Source organism: Chiloscyllium punctatum, chromosome 36 (assembly GCF_047496795.1).
Source record: "Chiloscyllium punctatum isolate Juve2018m chromosome 36, sChiPun1.3, whole genome shotgun sequence".
In the NCBI taxonomy this organism is placed as follows: Eukaryota; Metazoa; Chordata; class Chondrichthyes; order Orectolobiformes; family Hemiscylliidae; genus Chiloscyllium; species Chiloscyllium punctatum.
In genome coordinates, this window is record NC_092774.1 from 63,486,643 (window position 1) to 63,498,172 (window position 11,530).

The window sequence follows — 11,530 nt, forward strand, 5'->3', positions numbered from 1 at the left end:
AGTGGGAGAGTAGGTGGGCTGTTTTTCTTTTCTGCTGGACTGCAATTGCCTCCCCCACACCCCACAATCACAACTCCATGGGGGCTCAGGGTTAGCACTGCTGCCTCATGGCACCAGGAACCCAGGAATAATTCCACCCTTGGGGTCTGTGTGCAAGTTATGGAGGGTAGGAAAATGGATCTGAGTGGGTTAGTCTTCGGAAGATCAGTGCAGATGTGTTCGGCTGAAGGACTTGTTTCCACATTATGGGAGTTCTATGATTCTATGAGCTTTGCCTTCAGTGGATACTGCTGCTCATTGAGCCCGGGACTGCACATTGCCAATGAAATGATCCAGAGAAACCGAAGACCGCAAGACCATCGGAGAAGAGGTTAGGCCATTCGGCCTACTCTGCCATTCGTTAGTAAGAAAAGTATTGGATGAGATGAGCTACACTGCGGAAACAGGCCATTCGTCCCAACAAGTCCACACTGACCCCCCCGAAGATTAACCCATCCTGACCCATTTCCCTCTGACTAATGTACCTAACTCTATGGGCAATTAAGCATGGCCCATCCACATGACCTGCACATCTTTGGTTTATGGAAGAAAACAGGATCACAGAGAGAAAACCTACGCAGACACTGGGAGAAAGTGCAAATTCCTCACAGATAGTCACCCAAGGCTGGAATCAAACCTGGGCCCCTGGTGCTATGAGGCTGCAGTGGTTACCACTGAGCCACTACATATTGCAACCCGAAGTTGGCAAGTAGGAGCTTGGGAGAATACAGCAAGCCAGGCAGCACCAGAATGTGGAGTAGTCAGCATTTTGGGTATTAACCCTTCTTCAGGACTGAAACGTTGACTTCTCCATGAGAAACGATTCACAGGAATGTTGCTGGGGGTTGGAGGGTTTGAGCTACAGGGAGAGGCTGAATAGCGTGGGGCTGTTTTCACTGGAGCATCGGAGGCAGAGAGGTGACCTAATAGCAGTTATACAATCATGAGGGGCATGGACAGTGTAATAGACAAAGTCCTTTCCTTGGGGTGGGGGAGTCCAGAACGAGAGGGCATAAGTTTAGGGTAAGAGGCGAAATATATTAAAGGGACAACTTCTTCATGCAGAGGGTGGTACATATATGAAATGAGCTGCCAGAGTATATGGGTCAGGTGCTGTCAAATGGGAGTGGATTAATTTAGGATATCAGGTCAGCATGGACAAGTTGGAACAAAGGGTCTGTTTCCTTGCTGTACGTGTCTCTGACTACTGGTCCTGATGTAAGTTTAAAATAGAGTCCAAGTAACTTTGAATAGTTCAATCTTGTTGAGCTCACCTCCTGAAAAGTTTCAGATGAATCCCTCTGAGAGATACTGTTTAAACATGCTGAGTTGGACAAAGTATCCCATCAAGTTCAACACAAACCCAGAGTTGAAGAAGTCAGAAGTCAGAACACCAAGGGGACCAAAACTGATCACAATATTCCAGGTGCAGCCTCATCAACGTCCTGTATAACTACAACATAACTTGCCAACATCTATACTCAATTCCCTAACTGATGAAGGCCAGTGTGCTGAAACCTTTCTTCACTGCCTTGTGTACCGATGTTATCAGAGATATAGGACCTACTTTAAACTGATCCACGATCCAGCTGCTGGGAGCACAGAAGTAGAGTAGTGCTGCGTGAGTGTGCTGGGTCGATAACCCAGAGGTCGATGGGTAAAAACCATGTGATGCTATTGCTCAATGTCTCTGTAAGCTGCTTTCATATACAAAGGTTCTGTGCATCTGGTTCCCAAAGCTTCTTCAGTGGAGGCGTGGCCGCTGGAGCCCAGGCGTTCAACAACCCCCCGGAGCTGGAGGAAGTTCCGAGCTCCAAGAAGCGGGGGATAAGGCTGGAAGCAGGATTTGCTCAAGGCTTGTATTTTTAACTCATTTTAATGGTACCTACTGTATGGGGCTATGGTTTACATTAGAACGGAGGATCATATCAGAGTGTTTATATTTAGCAGTGGTAGTTGGTAAAATGCACTCTCTGGAGGAGCACTTTCTATGATGCTGCATTTCTTGCCTTCTGCCCTTACCCCATTTCTTATCTCCCATCTTGATTTTATATTTTTTTGGTCAAATTTAATTTCATATTAATCAGACTTGCGATTCACTGTGTGCTATTAATTTGTTTGTTTGAATATTGTAAGTCAAAATTAATGGTGTCATGTCATTTCTGATGTCAGAGTTTGACATTGAATGTGCAGATGTGAATATCAGTAAGTTGTGAAAATAAATCAAGAACTTGTGGTTTTTAACAAAAAGAGCAGTTCACTGATATTCATGGCATCGTCTCATTTGGGTGTGATGATTCAAATCTGACCAACAAACCGTTTCATGTAGTCATCCAATTGAATAAAAAAATTCTTTAATTTAATTAAAGAAAATAACTCTGGCAAGCTAAGATTTATGCAATCTATTTATAAGATTATGTCCATTGCTCGCAATATGGTCCCATCCACATTGAGGAAACTGCACGCCAACTAGCGGAACATTTCAGGGAACAACTCTGGGACTCTAAATCTAACCGACACACCGCCCTGTGGCGGAACACTTTAACTCCCCCTTCCATTCCACCAAGGACATGCAAGTCCTGGGCCTCCTCCACTGCCAAACTCTTGCTACCTGACACTTGTAGGAAAACACCTCAACTTCTGCTTTAGGACCCTCCAACCACATGGTATCAATGCAGATTTCATCCGTTTCCTTATTTCCTCTCCCCCACCTTGTCCCAGATCCAACCTTCCAATTTGACACCAACCTCTTGACCTGTCATACCTGTCCACCTTGCTTCTCACCTATTTGCTCCACCCTCATCTCTGACCTATCACCATCAATCCCTACCTCCATCTAACTATTGCACTCCCAGCTGCCTTCCCTCCAGCCCCACTTCCTTCCCATTTATCTCTCAGCCCCCTTGGGCCACCCTTTATTCCTGATGAAGAGCTTATGCTCTAAACCAAGACTGTGATGAAGCAACATCCTCAACAAATAGAAAATAGCTCCCAAGTCAGATTTCATTCCCTCTTCTGTTTCCCAGTTCTTTCAGAAATAAGGAATGTCTTTTTCTTCCACTAGAAAGTGGTCTTCCACTTTGCGCTGTCTGAAGTGTTATCCCTCACCACTCCTTCAGCCACCTTTTAAGAATCCTTTCAACCTGTTTTTCTGACAATTGTGGAGGTGACCAAAAGCAAACATTTCACTTCTCCTCAATGTCCCATTTCTCCTCCTATGAGCCATTTTGTCATGTTGTCTCTGTTACAAACAGCCAAGTGCACTTGGTTTCTGAATTGAAATTTGGCCATTGAAGTGAACAGGATTAATATTTATCGATAGCTAGCTGTGTTTGCACTAACTGTAATTATCCACCAATACGACGTCTTTTGTTCCACCAAAACTGGAAACAATGATCTGTGCTTATATTGCAGTCGGATATAGAAAATTATCCCAGCGATCTTCACGTTATTATAGTTTACTGAGGCCATAACATCATTACGTGGCAGTTTGATGTGACTAAAACCTGGATGGGAATCTCTAGATTATGTTGTTAAAATATCGGTATAATGTTATTCACACTGCGCTGTCACCAACTAAACGAAGCGGCTGTGTGTTTAAATACCGTAATGAACAGTTTGTGTTCGACTTCTCACATTGCGGGGAGCTGAGCATTTACCCAAACAATGGGCACACCACCTCCCTGACACAGTGTTCACAAATCAAACTGACAGCAAAGATTCACGTGTGATCGAAAGTTTCCGCAAAGAAAATCTGACACGACCGATATACGGAAAGAACGTACTCATTTCTTGATTTGAAATGTAAGAAGTTGAGTGTAGTGAGCCAGACATGATTTGAACAAGGAACCTTCTGATCGGGAGTCAGACACGCTACCGTTGCGCCACAAGCTCACGGACAGCTGATGACCTCTATTCATGCTTAAGGGAAGTGATCGCACTACAATAATTTTACGTTCAAGTCTGTTCTGTTTCTCCCCCTTCTCTTCCAAGGGTTGGGCTTGTCTTTCGATTTGCAGAAGTTGAGATGCGCTGGATGCTGTGATCCAGGGCAAACACAGGCTGGAGGACCTTCGGCGTAGAAATAGTGACGAGCATGTACGGTTATGTCAAGCTACAGGAGAACAAAATTGTGGCTCTACTCTTTTTTTTCCCGACTGGCATTTGACCACTTAAAATCTGTCAATAACAGCAGCATCTCCAGAGCATACTGCACATGCTCCTTGGTGTCAGCAAGGTCTGTGCGGGTTAGCCGGTGTCAGCAAAAACTGCATGCTCGGCGCTGTCCCCGGAAACGACTCACGATCTTCATGGACCAATGGAGAGCATTGTCGGACTGGAAGGAAACTTATCCTCCTGCCAATCAGAGCCCCCTTACTGTCTGAATGTGGAAGGTGGACCATGTCATTCTGAAGCTGCTGCTGTTCCTCTCTCTGTAAATGAAGATTGAGCTTCACCCCAAACTGTAACTTCCTTCCTTTGTCCAACATCTGTGAGTATGGCACTCTTTTCTCACCCTCTTTTTCCATTTATTTTTCATTCGGGGCTTCAGTTGTTGACTTGCAGCAACTGAAACGGAAGAGAGTGAATCCGGGGGGCGGGGCAGACTCTGGAAATGTTGGAGAAATTACTACTGCAGATGCTGAAGATCAGAGTCGAGAGTGTGGTGTTGGAAAAGCACAACAGGTCAGGCAGCATCAAAGGAGGGTATGAAGGAACAGAGACTTTCAGCTTCTGTGGAATGAGAGAAAGAGTTCATTATAAATTAGCATTGATCAGATAGGCCAATGGGAGATGGAGTTTAATTTAGAGAAATACATTTTGGTCAAGCAATCCAGGCAGGACTGACTGGGGAGTGTTGCAGAATAAAGAGACCTTGGAGTGCAGGTTCATACTTCATTGAAAATGGAGCCTCAGGTAGACAGAATAGTGAAGGCAGTGTTTGGTATGCTTTCCATTATTGGTCGCAGCATTGAGTATGGGAGTTGGGAGTTTGGGAGTTGGCTGTGCAGGACATTGGTTAAGCCACATTTGAAATGCTGCATCCACTTCTTGTCTCCTTTCTATCGGAAAGATGTTGTGAAACTTTGAAAAGGATCAGAGTTGGAGGGTTTCAATAGACAATAGACAATAGACGCAGGAGTAGGCCATTTAGCCCTTCGAGCCTGCACCGCCATTCAATATGATCATGGCTGATCATTCCTAATCAGTATCCTCTTCCTGCCTTATCTCCATAACCCTTGATTCCACTATCTCTGAGAGCTCTCTCCAACTCTTCCTTAAATGAATCCAGAGACTGGGCCTCCACTGCCCTCTGGGGCAGAGCATTCCACACAGCCACCACTCTCTGGGTGAAGACGTTTCTCCTCATCTCTGTCCTAAATGGTCTACCCCGTATTTTTAAGCTGTGTCCTCTGGTTCGGCACTCACCCATCAACAGAAACATGTTTCCTGCTGCCAGTGTCCAATCCTTTCATAATCTTATGTGTCTCAAACAGATCCCCTCTCAGGCTTCTAAGCTCAAGGGTAAACAAGACCAGTCGCTCCAGTCGTTCAGTGTGAGGTAATCCCGCCATTCCAGGAATTGACCTCGTGAACCTACGCTGCACTCCCTCAATAGCCAGAATGTCTTTCCTCAAATTTGGAGACCAGAACTGCACACAGTACTCCAGGTGTGGTCTCACCATGACCCTGTACAGCTGCAGAAGCACCTCTTTGCTTCTATACTCAATCCCTCTTATTATGAAGGCCAGCATACTATTAGCCTTCTTCACTACCTGCTGTACCTGCATGCTTGCCTTCATTGACTGGTGTACAACAACACCCAGATCTCTCTGTACTGCCCCTTTCAGCTCCAAGGAGAGGCTGAGTAAGCCAGGGATATTTTTTCTCTGGAGGGTCAGAGGTTGAGGGGTGACCTTATAGAGGTTTATAAAATTATGAAGGTCATGGATAGGATAAATAGACAAGGTTGTTTCCCTGGAGAGTCAGTGGGGGGGCGGGGGGGGGACTAGAGACATAGGTTTTCAGTGAGAGGGGAAACATATAAGAGTTCTGAGGGGCAACTTTCCCACGCAGAGTGTGGTGCATTTAAGGAGTAAGCTGCCAGAGGAAGTGGTGGACACTCATACAATCGCAACATTTAAAAGGCATCTGGATGGGTTTATGAATAGGAAGGGTTTGGAGGGATATGGGTCAGGTGCTGGCAAGTGGGACTAGATTGGATTAGGATATCTGCTCCGCATGGACAGGTTCGAGTGAAGGGTCTTTTTCTAAGTTATACATCTATGACTCTATTTGATTACAGATGCTGCTCCTCTCTCTGAATGAAGATTGAGCGTCACTCCAGACTGTAACTTTCTTCCTGTGGCCAACATCTGAGTACAATACTCTCTTTTATCAACCACGTTTTCAATTTTTTTTCATTCTGGGGTTCAATTGTTGACTTGCAGCAACTGAATGGAAAGGGAGTGAATCCAGGGAGGGGACAGACTGTGTCTCGATTGACAATGTAGACAGTCAGAAGGCTGGAAGAAGACAGCAAGCCAGGCAGCATCAGGAGGTGGAGAAGTCTACGTTTCAAGTGTTTCTTCAGGAAGGGGGATGGGTGTAGGACAAGATGCAGATAAAGGGGTGCCGGTAGCAAGGTGTTGAAGTGGGAATTGGTGAAGACAGAGGGTACAACCTGATGGTCGATGGGAGGAAGGAATCTGGTTGGTGGCAGGGAAGAGTGAATAGGAGGGGCAGAGGCCGTGAAGGGAGTTGGGGGATGGAGAACTCCATGTGGAAGATGAGGTGTTGTGGATTGGATCGTTGTGGCAATGAAGGAGGCCAAAGCTGGTCATGTCAGAAAGGGAGAGGGAAGAGGAATTAAAATGGGTGGTGACTGGGACATCTGGTCAGCCTCTGCAGACCCTCTTGCCCTTCCTTGTTTTCGCAAAATGCAACCCCTGGCTTTTATCCACACCTCTCTTATGCACATACTCTCTGACACATACACATCCCCAATACTCCCCCTCGCACAGGGTGATACTCCATAACACTCACTTCACCAAGCAAGCACACATGCAAAAACACACTCATGCACAAACTCACATGGAGACACCTGTGCTGCCCTGCATAGTTTGCAGAAATCTCTCTTCTCTTCAGAGAATCCCCACAGTGTGGAAGCAGGTTACTCGACCCAACGAGTCCACCCGACCCTCCAGAAAGTAACTTCCCTACCCCCATTTCTCTCCATTCATCCCTGACTAATGCACCTTACCTGGACATCCCTGGGCACTATGGGTAATTTGAGCATGGCCAATCCACCCTAACCTGGACAAAGTTAAAAATCACATAACACCAAGCTATTTGGAAGCACTGGCTTTCGGCACGAAACTCTTTCATCAAGTGGTTGTGAAGAATAAGATCATAAGGGTCAGAATTTATGGAAAAACATTTCAGTGGCAGGACACTGTAATGATATATTGAACAAACCTGGATTGTTAAGTCTTTCATCTTTTCAAATGGGTTTCAGGCATCATTAATATGTAAATATCCAACTTTCTGTAAGGCACTTCTCAACATAACTTAAGGTTTTGTAACAAAAGATGACATCTCAGACAATGCATTAAATGTGAGGTCAGAGTCCAAACCTTGAATCAAACTGATTCTATTTCCAAAGTCAAATTTACAAAATATTATATGTATTGACTGCCTGCAAATTGTGCATTTTTAAGCAAAATAGGATGTATCTGCAAATAAAAATTCACCCCCATGGACTTCTGTGTGTATGCGCGCATGACAGAAAGAAAGTCTACTTACGTGCAGTACATGTCTATCTCTATTTGATAAGATGCTTCATTTCTGGTGAAAATATTGTCAATCATAGCTGGGTACTAACAGTTAGATGTAAGGGAGAGAGGATCCTCAAGTTGGGCACAATCAGAATCCTGGGAGAGCCCTATTTCTGGTTTGCTTCCTAATGAACAGACATTAAGCACTAGCACCTATTTATTTCTCATGTTGTTGTTTCATTTTTTCTTGTCTGATTCCCTGCTATGACTATACTTTTGTGCCTGGTTGGTTGAGAGACTGGGAGATTGTGCATTGGACTTTGATTGACTTACTGAATAATTTATTGTTCCAGAAGGTGTAAAAAAAAGGGGGTGGGGGTAAAAGCTTCAGCAGAAATCCAGTAGAGCTGAGAACAGATTGACATCTTATTCTGTGGGAACAGTGAAATCAGAGGACAGAGAAATGAGGACATGAAATCAGAGCAAACACCAGACTACCCTGTGGTCAGTGCTTTGATTAGCCATGGCAACCCTCTACCTTTACCGAGCTTCCCATTTGACTACCCCCTCGATATTCAGGATCCAATCCTTGTCATCCTGAAGCCATGTTTCTGTGAGGAGCCTCAGATCATAATTATTCTCTTCAATGTGTGCAGACAATTCATTTACTTTTGTTACAGTGCAGCACACATGTTGAAACACCACTTTTTGTTTCCATTTTTGTGATCATTCAGAATCCAGTTTTGATTGCTGGTATATTTACTCTCCTTGTCCCTTTCTATCATTCTCAGATGTTAATTTCCCACATCAATACATTGCTCACCAGTCTTGATTTGGATTGACCAGGGTAAATTGCCCATCATGTCCAGGGATGTGCAGGTTAGCTGGGTTAGTCATGGGAAAGGCAGGGTTATAGTTTCATAGTAATACAAGCAGGAGTAAGCCATTTGGCCCATCCAGCCTGATCCGCCATTCATTAAGATAATGGTAAAACTATCTATCGTCTCAGCTCCTCCTCCCTGCATTATCCAACTATTCTTAATTAACCTACCATGTCAAAACCTAACCAACTGTGTCTTCAATATACTTAATGAGGCTGTCTCTACTGCTTCCTTGGGCAGAGAATTCCATAGATTGACTACTATCCAGGAAAAATAGTTCCTCCTCATCTCTGTCCAAAATCCAGTCCTGCAAATTATGTGGCCTAGTCTCATCCACCAGCAGAAATGTCTGGATAGTGTAGGGTTTCATCCCTACAGTGCAATGAATTCCCAGTTTCCACCAAAGTCCCCTACATAACTGGATATTAAATCTACCGACATCTAGGTGGATAGACTGGGACTTTTCTCACTGCAGCACAGGAGGTTGAGAGGTAACCTTAGAGATTTATAAAATCATGAGGGGGGTAGATGAGGTGAATGGTGGGTGTCATTCCCCACATGTGGGGATTTTAAGAATGGAGAGCAAACTTTGAAGGTGAGAGGAGAAAGATTTTAAAAAGACTTGAGGGGCAGCATTTTTTTAAAAAAGAGAGTGGTTTGTGTGTGGAATGAACATCCCGACACAGTAGTGGATGCAGGTAAAGTAACAACATTTAAAAGACATTTGGATAAGTACATGAATAGGAAAGGTTCAGAGGGATATGGGCCAAACACAGGCAGGTGTGACTAGTTCAGTTTGAGAACATAGTCAGCATGGATTAGTTGGACTGAAGGGTCTGTTTCTATGCTATATGACTCTATAACTGTTCTGTACTGGTCTTAAAAGCCATTTTCTCACCTTCCCCCATAAACATCCTCCTCTTTGTAGTTCAAAAATCAGATGAACTCCACCTTGAATATATTCAATAATTCCCTAACTGTATGCAGGCATCCCCACTTCTGAACTCAATTCCACTTGCGAATATACCACTTGCATTGCTCGCTGCACCTAACAACTGGCATTGACTGTTGTGGAAGGACGCTGAGGCTCCTTTGTACATCCACACGTCATTCCTGATGAAGGGCCCGTGCCCGAAACGTCAACTCTCCTGCTCGTCGAATGTTGACTGAGCATTTCCAGCACTACACTTTTCGACTCTGATCTCCAGCATCTGCTGTCCTCACTTTCTCCATATCCCAATATATCACCATTTAAACAATGCACCTCTTTTCTGCATTTTTTTAACACCGCAAAGGCTCTAACTTCACATTGGGGTATTGTATTTGCCATGTGTTTGCCAATTGTAGTCTTCGGGGGACAGAGGGTAAACATGGGGAATGGTTCGCCGAGAGTCACAGCTGGGTCTGCAGAGGCCGACCTGACCTCCCAATCAACACCCATTTTAATTCCCCTTCCCACTCCCTTTCTGACATGACCATCTTAGGCCGCCTCCATTGCCACAACAAACCAAACTACAAATTGGAGGAACACCACCACATCTTCCACCTGGGCAGCCTACAGCCTGGAGGACTCAACACTGAGTTCTCCAATTTCAAATAACCTCCTTCCCCACACCCCAAATCCCTTCCCAGGCTCATCCCCACCCCTCCCTGCCACCAACCAGATTCCTTCCTCCCAGTGACCAGTTTGTACTCTCTACCTGTCTCCACCTATCCCCAATTCACCACGCTGCTCCCAGCACACCCTTGTTCTGCAGCTCTCCCAACACCCACCCCCAGTCCTGAACAAGGGTGACACCCAAAGCAAGGAACATGCGCAATGCTTGTTGACACAGAGGAACATATGCAATATGCTCAGTGGCGATGCTGGTATTATTGACAGATTTTGAAGTGTCCAAATGCCAATAGGAGAAAAAAAAGTAGAACTTTCTTATGTCTTTTCCCTAGTGTAGGGGGTGAAGGTCTGCACTACAGGGCCTAGGTTCAGGGTGAGAGCAGAAAGATACAAAAGGTACCTAAGGGGCAACGTTTCCATGCAGAGGGTGGTTCGTGAATGGGATGAGCTGCCCGAGGAAGTGGTGGAGGCTGCTACAGTTAAAGCCCTTAAAAGGTCTCTGGATGGGTCTACGTACAGGAAGGGTTTAGAGGCAGATGAGCCAAGTGCTGGCAAGTGGGACTGGATTAATTTAGGATATCTGGTTGGCATGGACGGGTTGGCCCGAAGGGTCTGTTTCCGTGCTGTACATCTCTACCATTCTAAATAATAAAATGTATACTTTGATAAATTACAAACTATATCCATGTTAATAAGGCTTAGTACACCACACACTTCACTAACCATTCTCAACAGGGTCCTACCCCTTCAATGACTGAGGAACATCCGCCTCCAGAATGGTCACCGGCTCCTACCTGCTGTACAGCCGGGCGGTGTGGCCGTGACACAGCAGCTGCACCAGGAAGGCGGCGGTGCCCAGTGACGGGTGTCTGCCCCGGGGCCGCACGGCGCCATTTTCCTAACGGCCGCCCCTTCCCCGCTCCAGCGACTTCTCCTCCCAACCGCCTTCACCCCCGCGTGACGTCAGCTCAGGGGGATGGGCGGGGCCGGGGAGCCTCACCGTCACCAAGTAACAGCGACCTCGCGCTGCAACTGCTGCTCCCTGAAGCGGCAAATCTGCATTTTAAAAGAGACATGGACATTTAACGGGCTATTTCTGCAAATAGATTGAAATGGACAAGATTACATTTCAAAGGGATGTAGGCACATTCAAAGGGATATCTTAATATGCAAAATGACGCAGTCATATCTAAATGAATCTACATTTCGAAGAGACG

At 45.4% G+C, this 11,530-nt stretch overlaps 1 long non-coding RNA gene across 1 annotated transcript; it reads right to left on the minus strand.

Moving 5' to 3' along the window:
• Positions 1-2,376: 2,376 nt before the first annotated feature.
• On the minus strand, positions 2,377-11,227 carry LOC140460601 (uncharacterized). The gene is made up of 2 exons (XR_011954230.1): positions 11,037-11,227; positions 2,377-4,773 (listed from the first exon to the last, which is right to left on the minus strand). It is a non-coding gene; the product is annotated as an uncharacterized lncRNA (long non-coding RNA).
• Between the last annotated feature and the right edge of the window lie 303 nt (positions 11,228-11,530).